Source organism: Triturus cristatus, chromosome 3_2 (genome assembly GCF_964204655.1).
Source record: "Triturus cristatus chromosome 3_2, aTriCri1.1, whole genome shotgun sequence".
In the NCBI taxonomy this organism is placed as follows: Eukaryota; Metazoa; Chordata; class Amphibia; order Caudata; family Salamandridae; genus Triturus; species Triturus cristatus.
Window position 1 is genome coordinate 1,181,633,893 of NC_140584.1, and position 13,390 is coordinate 1,181,647,282.

Here is a 13,390-nt window from a genome sequence, read left to right on the forward strand (position 1 = left end):
ACTAACGTACGGACCGCGTTGACCTACAGGTATCGGAACTGGTCCCTCACTCTGTCCTTGGCTGCCCTAGCTGCAAGACATCTCTGCCACCTCATCCGTGTCATAATCATCATGATAATCCTGCCCTCCCCGAGGGTCATCAAAGTAATTCTGGTCAGTACGACCCTGCGGACCCACAGCATTCGGAGCCCTGTCTTGACCACCAGCTCCACGACCTCGTCCACGAGAACCTCGTCCTCTCTGGACCACCAGCTTCTGCAAAAGCAGCGGACACTTGCTACGCCAGTATCCCTCCTCTTTGCAATACGTACACTGATTAGGCCCTAAAGGCGTGGTATTTGTAGTCCTGCTAGTGTGCGGAAGCTGTTGGGCTGAACCACCACCACGTCCTCTACCATTCCCCCTAGAAGCCTGCTGCAACAACACCTTTGTCTTCAAATCCTTGTGCTTCTTCTCTGTCCTCTCCTTATCCTCATTTTCCTGTGTTCGTAATACTGTTCCATATTCAAAATAACAGAAGGGGGAGAGGTGGACCAGGTACTCTCGGAAGCCTGTAATCTGGTCGCAGTCTCAGGAAGTAAATTGGAAACAAATCTATTAACAAACAATCGAACACCACCTTTCCACTATAGTCTAGAAACACACCTTCAAACCAAGTGAAAAAATCAGACACACTCTCATCTTTCATTTGGCGTCAAGCTGATAACTTGTCCCAATCAACTTTTCTCGGTGGTATAAGAGAATACATGTATGTGATGATATGGCCGGGCAAAGCAAGTATCTTCGCTCTACGCTTATCACCTGGCTTCCGTTCCTGATTCCATACTTTAATTTGATCCCAGGTACCGCCCAATTCCACAGCTTGATCCTGTGTGTGTACTTGTCTCCAAATATCAACCAGAACTAATAAGCCAAAGAACATTTCAATATCAGCAAGTGTCATCACTGTAGAAGAGGCAGCTTCAGTCAACTCTTGATAATAATCAGTTGGATTCTTTCTATGGTCAGGTAACTGAGTCTTAAGGGACAAAACCTCACTCCTCTTCCACAGAGTATAAACCCATTGTTCTTGGAAACGCGCCACTGCCCCATGTCTAGTAACAACATTGTGGTGATCCCTTAGCTCTGGTATTTCAGGGTGAAAGATCGGAAAAACCTCCTGCATCAGAAACTGAGACAACTGGGTGGGACTCTTCTCAAGCAGTCTACCCCGATAAGCAACCACCTTCGCAACATTACCAAAAACTTGACCAAGCGCTATATCAGTAACATATACATGATCCTTAATATCATATAGAATCTGCGGTGCTGTATCTTTGAAGCAATGCTCCCAAAGACCGATCAAAGTAGCCGACATATGCTTAAGGGCATGCTGTTGTACAAAAGGCTCAAAATCTTCCATCACACTCCACACATCTTTCACCATAGATGGTGTTTCGAGCCCACTGCCCAGCCTGATTAGCCACTACCTGTTTCTCTGCATCTCCCATATCAGATATGACTAACGTCCGCACCATACATTCCTTAAATTTCGTCCAGTCTCTATCTTCAAATCCATGTACTGGTGTCCCACTACTCTAATGTTGGGGAATGTAAGAACACAGTGGGAGTGATCACAGAGGAAGTAGGCACTAACGTCGCTGCTGGCTGTGTCGTAGTTGTAAGAGCTGGCGAAAGAGACGCCGGACCAATAGGTGTTGCAGGAGTAATAACAGTCATAGTTGCCACAGACGGCGAGGACAAAGAAAGGACAGGAGGTGCCGTGGCCAAGGCAGTCTGATCAACAGTAACAGAAGCAGAAACAACAGAGACAGAAGAACCGGGCAGCTGAGCCTGTAAGGGAAAGCGGGATATATCCTCTGCAGGGCATATGGGGGTGGGAGTCGAGTATCTAACAATTCTTCAACAAAAGTATCATTTTCTTCTCGGGCTACAGAAGATTTATTAATATTCAATCAAAATCTCCTATCTTCATGTTCAATTCCTATCTCTTGTTTCTCTCTATCATGTGCTACATACAGCCTTCTGAGTCACTGTTTGCATTCTCATCTTTCTCGCCTCCTTCTCTGCTTTCATTCGCCTCTGTTTAGCCTCCTTTTGCCATGTTCAGAGAGAATCAAACATAGAGTGGCTACGTCTTTTCGCAAACAACTTTTCCTTGTAAAAACCCAATTTTTTGTTCTTCAAAAGTGCCCGTCAACGGCCACTGCAACCTGGCATTGTCCCTCTTATTTTTGTGCCATAGCGTAGTAAACCTAATAGGGCCAAGGCGATGCTTCACATACATATCAAAATTCGGTGTGCTTTCTGGAGGCGCTGGCTGACTTTCTTCCAATGGAGCATCTGCAGAGCAACAACGACAACAAGAAACCAAGAACTTACTAGACCCAGGAATTTTCAAAAGTGGGCCAAATTTGTTATGTTACCTGGGGAAGTGTTCACAAATACCTCATACCAAAATCGGTCCTCAGACCGCACCAAATACAAACCAAAATGGTATCACATCCACAAAGAACCAGAACAAACTCCCCTGGCGCACACAGGCCAAAAAATGTATTCTCCACAGCCGACTCTTCAGACCAAACGGTCAGATTTAAGGACCCCAGTCGTAATGCCCGCTGGGCGAGGCACCGTCTGGCGGGTCAGAAGGGGCAGCTGCGAGCAAACAATGCTCCTCGTACAGGGATCCCTGATCCGTCTGTCCGACCCGACGATGGCCCCGACCTCCCCACCCGTCCGTGGAAGGGGATGGGTCACCCGATGGAGTCCCTGTGGCTGTGCCAAATAAAGGAAGTGACCCGATTAGGGCCTCCCGGGTCACTTGCGAGCACCTCCCAGCCTTCCATACTAATGAAGAGTCGGTCAGACAGTAGAGAATACAAACCAATTATATGTTTATTCAGATACAATCAAGCGGAGTCCCGTCTGCCCAGTCGCTAGGGGTGCTGCAGAGAGGACTGACATCAGAAAACATGGTGATACAATATGTATGGTTCAGAACCAAGGAAGGCACGCAGACTGGAAATTTCCAGATGGAGGCAGCTACACAAAGGAGGTACAGAAGGATAAGTTTCGATCCTGAGACCGGGCACACACTATCTCTATGCCAAGGTCGTTCTGACTGTGCCCATCGCTGGACTAGTGGGAGCAGGCCTCTATCTAGTGGGAAAGGTATGCGCTAATAAGAACAGTGTATTCATTAGTATTGCAAGGCTCAACCTTGAAGGACACGAGAATTACCAAAGCTGCTTCTCTAAGAGGCAGAGAGAGAATTAGTTTAGATCACGAGTCAAAATGGCGGCCAAACATAAAATTGTGCTACAAATGCTAACTTATGCAAAATTATATATCAACAACACAGCTAAGACATTTTTATTCTAAGAAACCTAAAGAGTAGGTTGGGCAGGCTAATATGGACGAATTAATCCTTCACCATGCACGCAAGAGTAACCCCCTCCATGGCCGATGCAAATATTACAATTCTGGTTAAACCCGTGAAGGACAGAGAGAAATGTGGGTCTTACTTCCCCATCTCGCTCCTGAACACGGCCTTAAAAATATTTGCTAATGTTTTAGCAGCCAGATTAGAGGATATGCTGCCCCAGTTGGTCCATCTAGACCAGTCTGACTTTGTGTCTACGGAGACGGCGTGAGGTCGGTTAGGTGAACAGGTCTCTCTAACCTACGAGAAACTATCTCGAGGATACCCACAGCCGCATCCCATGGGGAACCTTTCCTGTTTTATTTAGAATACTACTTCCTCATCTTAGTGGCACTAGATTAATTATTACTGGCCACTAACCTTTTCTCTCACTCACTGCACTTTCCCTGGTCCTGAAGAAGCACACGGGATCTCCTCCTGAGACCATTGAATTGTGCAAAATATGTCCACCTCCAAACATGCCCATTAGGGGTATGCTGTATGTTTAGCTACAGAGGGCCATTATCTCCTTCAAAGCAGCACAACCTTTTGTTTTTTATCGATGGCAGAGGGACTCTGTTCTATAAACTTACTAGCTACCCCTCCAGTCATCTTTTAAGCTTCACGTTAGGACACCACTGTCACTCATACCTCCACGCACCCTTACGGCTTTATCTTGAAAAGGTCTCCAGTATAGTGACCCTTCGGGGGACCTGTAGGGCATTGCAGTGCGGGCCCTTGGAGGAGCATTGCCCAATGATGAAGCATGACATCCTTCGGGGTGAGTGAGGGTACCAAGATCAGGACACACCGTCCCCAGCAATCATAGTATTAGAACGACTACAGTTTCCCTCTCTACCTCTCCTTCATAGGAACAGTGACTCTTGTGGGATATAAGTGTTACGTTCAGGAGCACAAGTCGCTGGACCTTTATTCAGCTCCCTGTCCCCCCCGCCCTTTTGTTTTGTGACTTTGTGAACAGTCACAGGATCAGTGACAATGCCACACAAGTGCCAGATCTAATTGAGGTGACCTATATTCTCAAGAGGGGGTGGATGCTTCTCTTTCTTGATGCTGAAGTTTCAGAAACACGATGTGTGCTGGATATGTATCACGGACTCCAGCAGTTTTAGTTAACAACATTTTTTTTCCAGAAAAACAAAAACAACCCATATATCCATGGTAACTCGGTGTTAAGTATCAATTAATAACAAGTATTCACATGCAACTAATTTCTGAAAACAATTTGTTATTGTCACCGAAAAATTCTGTGTAGATTTAATCAAAGAACAAATTAGCGATGAAACAGAACACATCTGTTGTAAATGAATTAAAGAACAACTTCTATAGCCCGATTATTGCTGTCATAGAACTCAATTCAACTGAACTGAGTTATTTATTTTCATTATAATACAAAAAATGCAACAAACATATGTATCTCTGCGCGTATTGTTTCAGTGATTAGTGATGAGAAATACGTGATAAAAAGCCCCAAGTGAAGGAACTATAACCAAACATGTAAAGAAAGGTGACCTAAACGTGACTTTATAAAAACAAGTTATTGGTATACCCAAGGACGTCTAAATGCTCATTACAAAACAGAAAAAAAAGCGACCAGAGTATTCTCTGGTTCTTCCGTCTCGAGACTGTCCTTTAGTTGGTGTTGATGAGGTTTCAGCCCTGCTAGTAATGTGAGGGTCTCATCAGGACTGTAATAACCAGGGACTACAAAAATGCAACACATTAGAAGGGTATACCTCTATGGATAGTGATATATGTAGGTTAAACAAAATGGAGACAGATATAGGGCTATGCAGACTGGGGGATAACATGCTTATCCAAGGATAGAGGGCAACCATGTATTTCTGTGGTAAGTATTTTCGCTTTAAATGTTGCTGCAGCTAGGAAAATACTAATATTTAATGGGATTAGTGTGGGTTTGAACATTAGAACTTTCATTTCTTTTTAATTGCTGTTACATCTATTTTTGCTTAAGTTAACATTCGGGCCTACTAAGCCGCAGTACCCAAGATGGCGTTCTCTAAAGCAGATGCCGCAATGTGCGCGTGATAATCTCTGCGCATGCCCAAACGGCTCTTGAGATCATGTGGTGACCTGAACTCCTGATATCGTGTTCCCTGCCAAGGCCAATGTGTTAGGATTTGACCACAAGCCAGAAGATGATGGAATGGGGACTCGGGAGAAGACAAGGGATGAACCTGTCAATAGGACCCTTTTACCTTGAAGAGATACATTTGCCGTTCCTTGCCTGAGAAACAGGAAAAAACTTTCAAATTATGACCCCTTTATGCCAAGTCACCATGGAAAACCAGTTTGCTCTGGGAAAAGTACAATGAACTATCACTAACCCCGAACTGTCCAATCAGAACATTTGGTCTGCCCCTAAAGTTGCCATATCTTGTATGAAGTAAGGGGGAAAAGGGTATAAAGATCCCCTCATCAGTCATTATTGAGGAGTGACAGTGGGTGGTTGCGCTGGAGTTGGAGTTGCGGTTGCATTTATTTTTAGGTTAATTTTCTTTGAGAAAGAGTTTTGTTGGGTGGATGTTCCTTTTTCATAAATTCTAAAATGTATTCAATGTCGACAGTCTGAGTGTCGAATTGATCCATGCTTCGGATTGATGTATGGACTTTGCTGAATTTCTCAACTTTATTACTCTGCATCCTGTATTTTGATTGACGGTTTGATCCTTTGACGGGGGTCAGACTGCCTTTTCGAGGGAGTCTTCACTTGAGAATGCACATAACTCCCTATTTGATCTGAAGCTATCGTCATCTATCTATGGGTAAATGATTTACTGCATTTTTCTAAAATCTATATCTAAGAGTATTTTTTAATGTTTACTTTCTCTTTAATAAATCTAAATCAAATTAATGAACTGTAGTCAGTAACTGCAAGATTTTATTTTAAAGTTTGATAAATGTTTAGATAAACAAAATTGAAATAATAAGAAACGAGTCTGTGGTTCTTAAATTAATTACTGAAAATATCAAATGTTTTCCTAGGCTTTAATTGTGTTTTAGCTGGTTCCAATTCACCATCAACCAGTCCAACTAGTTGGTCCATCGACCAAATAGTGGAGTGCCTTGATGATAAAGTCAGGATTCTGGAAATTGTATAAAATGTGTACATAAAGTAGTAAGAAGTTAGTCCTGATAGGTAATAAGGTACCCACTTGTCCAGCGGCCTTTTCTCCTGTGTACAGATTCGAGTGAATTTTGTATTTATGAGAAGCGTGTTGGTGTTATGGGCCCCACCAATGAATGTATGTATGAATGATCCTCGTGAATAAGAATCTGCGACATAAGGAGAATATGTAAATTTATCTTTTTTGCTGGATCACCATAAATAATGAGGTCTGTGTGTACTACCAATCGGTTCTCTGTGTACATCTTGTTGTGCCTTTTGGTTAAGCATCGATCCAACAGGATAATTCAATTTATACGGCAATCTCCCAGTCAGAGAATTGCTGGTATTCAGTAGTGTTTTTTCCTTTACTCATGCCTTAAGTTAGAAAAGGCATATGAACTCATTCACGTTGAAGTGAACGTTACTTCCAGCAGTGTGCAAACACTAGACCAGCTAGGAACGGTTTTCATCGTGCAAGCTCTATCGATAGAGAGATTCTAAACGCCGGTGCTTCTGCATCATCCCAGGCATTACTGTGATACGTATAGGACAGGGATACTCATAGTACGGCCCGCGGGCCGCCAGCGGCCCGGCAAGCCTTTCTTGGCGGCCCGCGGTCCTTGCAGACATCGTACCCAGACATGCCAACCCTCCCCATTCAGGCGGGAGACTACCGATATCAAGGCTAGTCTCCCGCCTCCCGATTCCTGCAAGCAAAAACCCGATTCTTCGAGGGGGTTTCAGCTGACAGGGCTTGTATTGTGTAGAGTGCTAATTCTTCCAGCAATAATCAGAGTGGCGATGCAGGGGCTCTAGAAAGTGTGAAAAAGCAAAACAAAGCCTCATCAACAAGCGAATGGTCTTTTAAAGACCTGTGAAGTACTCGGGGGCGGCTGTGTGTGTACCTGGAACCTGTTTCAGCCCGCCGGGCTGCCACACGGGGGGGTAGATTGAATGCTTCGCCAGCAACTTGCCAGGCCAGTGCACAACACTTGCATCACCCTCTCTCTGCCTGCCACTGCGCTCAATGCTTCTGAAAGGTAAGGGAAAAAAACGTGCATTTTGCGTTTCAAATGTCGGATTCTGCAGCAGCACACCTCCAACGCCCATACATGACCGTAACCGATTCAAGGCCCCATTCTCCGATTTTTTTTCAGAGAGGGAGGGAGAGAGAGGGAGGGGGGGAGAGAGAGAGGGAGGGAGGGAGACGGAGGGGAGAGGGAGACGGAGGAGGGAGGGAGACGGAGGACAGAGGGAGAGGGAGGGGGACGGAGGGAGACGGAGGACGGAGGGAGACTGAGAGAGACGGAGAGGGAAGGAGAGGGAGAGAGGGAGGGAGAGAGAGGAGGAGGGAGGGAGACGGTGGAGGGAGGGAGGGAGACGGAGGAGGGAGGGCGACGGAGGAGGGAGAGAGGGGGAGAGAGAGGGAGAGAGAGAGGGGGAGAGAGAGGGAGGGAGACAGGGAGGGAGGGAGACAGGGAGGGAGGGAGGGAGGGAGACAGAGAGGGAGGGAGACAGAGAGGGAGAGAGAGAGAGGGAGGGAGGAAGACGGGGGAGGGAGGGAGACGGAGGAGGGAGAGAGAGGGTGAGAGAGGGAGAGAGAGAGGGGGAGAGAGAGGGAGGGAGACATGGAGGGAGGGAGACAGGGAGGGAGGGAGACAGAGAGGGAGGGAGACAGAGAGGGAGGGAGGGGGACAGAGGACGGAGGGAGACGGAGAGAGACTGAGAGGGAAGGAGAGGGAGAGAGGGAGGGAGAGAGAGAGGGAGGGAGGGAGAAGGAGGAGGGAGGGAGACGGAGGAGGGAGGGAGACGGAGGACAGAGGGAGAGGGAGTGAGACGGAGAACAGAGGGAGAGGGAGGGAGACGGAGGACGGAGGGAGACGGAGAGGGAAGGAGAGGAAGAGAGGGGGAGGGGGACAGAGAGGGAGGGAGGGAGACAGAGAGAGAGACAGATGTTTTGAAAGGTTTTTTTTTTTACTCTAGCTCCGCCCCCTACTGATCCCGCCCCTACTGACTCCACCCCTACCAGTGCGGCCCTCGGCCACTAACCACACTGTAATTTTGGCCCCCGACAGAAAGTTTGTGAGTACCCCTGTTATAGGGGATGAGGTAATCTGGAGGGCATAATTCTTATTTCAGGAATTCCTGATAATAATGAAGGAATATGGTCTATTTTAGCACTGCGGTATCTGGATTCTAATCATATTGCATTCAAAAGTAGTATAAGCAAAAAAGCAGGAATTGCACTATATTTATATTTTTTTAGAAACATCAATAGACGTAAACAACACATAACAATAACACATACAAAATAACCGAGGACACTTAAGAAAGTGACTTCTTAGAAACATCTAAGTTTACATAGTGTCTCTAGATTACAATTAACCTTACATGTTGTTGGAAGGCGGACCTTGGGGAGTCGGAGAGACCACCCAGAGGGGCCCCCACACTGTACGAAGTAGCCGAGCGCTGCTGAGAAGCCTCCGGGGAGATCCTTCTCCTATCTTGTACTAGCACAGTAACACCACCACACCGGACTCAAGGAGGTTGTCTCAAGACGAGCAATTCTTTATCAGCACTTAAAAGGTTACAAGATCAATATTTACACCAAAGGGATCCAGGGATCCACAAGTCTCAGTGTCTCTTTAAAAGGGAAGGGGTAGCGGGACAGTCTTTGGCCGGGGCTTGGTACGAGGGTACCTGGGGCCCAGTTCTTATCCTCAAGCTGGAGGACCTCCGGGTCTCGGAGGGGTCGAGCCGCGACGGCGTCAGCAGGGCTCTGGCGTTCAGTTCGTGGAGAGCCGCGACCAGGTCAGCGGGACTCTCAAGATGGTTTCTGCTCAGCTCGAGCCGCGACGTCGTCAGCAGGGCTCCGAGGGAGGTTTCAGCGAGGTTGGGCCGCGACAGCGTCAGCAGGGCCCCGATGTTCCGGGGGGCTTCAAGGTTTCAGCAAGAAGGAGCCGCGACGCAGTCTGCAGGGCTCGTGGTGGTTTCAAGCAAGAGTTCTTCTCCGTAGGTTCGTCCGCGATTCGATCAGCAGGACTCTCGACTCCGGGATACAACTGCCGGTCTGTTGCGGGGTCGCCCCAGATATAGGCCTAGGGCCCTTTGATGTCCGGACCCTTGTGCCCGGGGGGCGGAGAGGCCGGGTTGGGAGCGGCCAGACGCCCAGCAGGAGAGGCGCCCGGCCCAGGAGAGATGGAGGCCGATCGCACCTCAGTGTGGGGGGACGGTTGAGGGTCCCATCGATACCGCCCTCCGCCAGGGGCGATGAAGTGTTCTCGTGATCCCCCCTGGCCAGTTCTTGGTGCCTCAATGTCTGGGCCTTGCTGGGGCCGAGGCCGGGTTGAGCGGGGTCATGCGGGCTGGTGTGCAGGGTCACGTGGCAGGCAACAAAATGGTGGGGCCCCGAGGTGTAGGTGACCGCGTGCGGCTCGAACGGGTAGCCCGTGGAGGCCAGGGTGGGGAACGGGCCCAACCCCAGGGAAGTCAGGACCACGCCACGAGGCCGGGTCCAACAGGCGTTCCCCCAGCCGAAGGCAGGGAGAGTCACCCATCTCCTTGGGGATTCTCCTCGTCAAGGCGGAAGAAGCGGGATAGTCCGTCAGCGTTGGCGTGGTCATGGCCGGGCCGGTGCTCAACAGAAAAGTCCATCCCTTGCAGGGCAATGGACCACCGCAGCAGTTTGGGATTCTCGCCTCTCATTTGCATTAACCACCGCAAGGGCCGGTGGACGGTCTGGACCCGAAAGTGGGTACCGAAGAGATAGGGCCGGAGCTTCTTAAGGGCCCACACTACTGCGAAGGCTTCGCGCTCGATGGTGCTCCATCGTTGCTCCCGGGGCAGCAGCCGTCGGCTGATGAAGGCCACTGGTCGGTCGAGTCCCTTCTCGTCAACCTGAGACAGGACGGCCCGATCCCATATTCGGAGGCGTCTGTCTGCACGATAAACTCTTTACTGTAGTCAGGGGCCTGGAGCACAGGGGCAGTGCACATCGCTGCCTTGAGAGTCTCGAAAGCTGATTGGCAGCGGGGAGTCCAGTGCACTTTCTTGGGCTGTTTCTTTGAGGTGAGCTCCGTGAGAGGCCCAAAAATGCTCCCATAGTCCCGGATGAACCGCCGGTAGTATCCGGTGAGGCCCAGGAAGGCCCGTACAGCGGTCTGGGTAGTGGGGGGTTCCCATGCCTGGATAGCATCAATTTTTGGCTGGAGGGGGGCCACCTGACCGCTTCCCACCTGATGGCCCAGGTAGGTCACCGATCCTTGGCCGATCTGGCATTTGCTGGCCTTGATCGTGAGCCCGGCCCTTTGGAGGACGGCCAGGACTGCTTTGAGGTGAACCAGGTGCTCCGCCCAGTGGTTGCTGTACACGGCAATGTCATCCAAATAGGCCGCGCTGAAGGCCTCGAGCCCGGCCAGAACCTTGTTTACGAGCCTCTGAAAGGTGGCCGGGGCGTTCTTCATGCCGAAGGGCATCACCCGAAAGTGGTAATGCCCATCAGGGGTAGAAAAGGCGGATCTCTCTCGGGCGCCGGGGGTGAGCTGGATCTGCCAGTACCCGGCGGTGAGGTCCAGCGTGCTCAGGTAGTGGGCGGACCCCAAGCGGTCGATGAGTTCGTCGGCCCGGGGTATAGGATGGGCGTCCGTCTTGGTCACAGCATTCAGGGCTCGGTAGTCTACACAAAATCGTAACTCCGGGGGATGGCCTGGGGCTGCGGCCTTCGGTACCAGGACGACAGGGCTGGCCCACGGGCTGTCGGAGGGCTCAATGACCCCGAGGGCCAACATCTTTGCTACTTCGGCCTGGATGCATGCCCGTACTCGGTCGGGTACCCTGTAGGCTCGGTGTCGCACGGGGGGACTATCCCCGATGTCAACGTTGTGGACGCACCAGTGGGTCACCCCCGGGGTGAGGGAGAAGAGGGCTGCGTAGTCCTGCAGCAGTTGTTGACAGTCGTTACGCTGTTCCGGGGCCAGGGAGGAGGCGAGTTGGACACCCTCGATGGATCCGTCGTGGACGTCGTTCTGCAAGAGGTCGGGTAGGGGCTCGGAGTCGTCCTCGCCCCCCTCGTCGGTCGCCAGCAGTAGGCTCAGTTCGGTCCGGGCAAAGTGGGGTTTGAGCCGGTTAGCGTGTAGAACCCGGAGGGGGTTCCGGGGGGACTCTAGGTCGACTAGGTAGGTGACGGGGCTCTTCTTCTCCACCACCTTGAAGGGCCCGGTCCACTTGTCCTGGAGGGCGCAGGGCTCAACAGGGACCATGACCCAGACTCGCTGGCCTGGCTCGAACTCGATTGTAGAGGTGTTCCGATCGTACCACCGCTTCATGTCCTCCTGGCTGGCCTCGAGGTTGGCTTCGGCCATGGCTCGGAACTTGCGGGTCTGGTTTCGTAGGGTCAGGAGGTATCGGTAGACGTCAGGAGGGGCGCCTTGGAGCTTCGTCTCCCAGCCCTCCTTGACCAGGCTGAGGGGTCCGCGGACCGGATGCCCATACAACAGTTCAAACGGGCTGAACCCCAGGGACTTCTGCGGGACCTCCCGATAGGCGAACAGGAGGCATGGCAGTAGGACATCCCACCTCCGCCGGAGGGGCTCTTCCAGGCCCTGAATCATCCCCTTTAGGGTTCTGTTAAAGCGCTCGACCAGTCCGTTCCCCTGAGGGTGATAGGGGGTGGTGAATTTGTACGTGACCCCACACTGCTGCCACAGGGACCGCATGTACCTGGAGATGAAGTTTGTGCCCCGGTCGCTCACCACTTCGCGGGGAAATCCCACTCTTGAGAAGATTCCCATTAAGGCCCGGCCCACCACAGGGGCCGTGACAGTTCTCAGCGGGACAGCCTCCGGGTACCTGGTGGCGTGGTCCACGAGGACCAGGATGAAGCGGTGGCCCAGGGCGGTCCGGGGGTCCAGGGGCCCCACAATGTCGATCCCGACCCGTTCGAACGGGGTGCTGACGGCTGGAAAGGGCTGGAGGGGGGCCTTGACCCGACCCCCTGTCTTCCCGCTGGCTTGGCAGGTCTGGCAGGACCGGCAGTGGTTGTCCACATCTCTCCGCATCCGGGCCAGTAGAAGTGGGTCACCAGACGGCTGTAAGTTTTGTCCTGCCCTAGGTGTCCGGCGAGGGGCACGTCATGTGCCAGGTTGAGAAGGAACTCTCGGAAGCGGAGGGGGACCACCAACACACGGCTGGCCCCGAGCTCTGCCACTTTCTGTTCACTGTACAATAGGCCCTCGGCCCAGTAGACCCAGTGGGTGCCGGTCTTGTCACCGTTGGCTTGTGTGGACGCCTGTTGTCGGACCCCTTCGAGAGAGGGACAGGACAGCTGTTCTTGTTGGAACTGCTCTCGGGTGGGGCCCCCTTCGTGGCGCCATTGTGCAAGTTCTGGGAGGATGCCGATGGAAGCGATCTCTTCGGGGGAGGGTTCCGTAGGTCCAGGGTCGGTGTCCGCCTCCCCCTCGCTGCAGGCAGGGGGTGGTGCGAGCCCCGCGGGCTGGGCGGAACCGGGGGCCAGAGACGAGCAGGGGGCCTGGGCGGCCATGGACCGGGTGATGGCGCAGGCCCATTCCGATAGTCCCAGCATTTGGAGGTGCTCTCGTCGCTCCACTTGAGCCCAGGGGGAACTCTCTAGGTCGTTCCCCAGGAGGCAGTCCACTGGTGCGTCGTCGCGGACAGTCACTTTTAGTAGGCCCGTCACCCCTCCCCACTCGAAGGGGACCAGGGCCATCTGGCACAGGCTTTCGCTGTTGTCGGCCGTCCGGACGGGGCACAGCACATTGGGTAGGATTTGTTCGGGGGTTACCAGGTGGCAGCGGACAGCG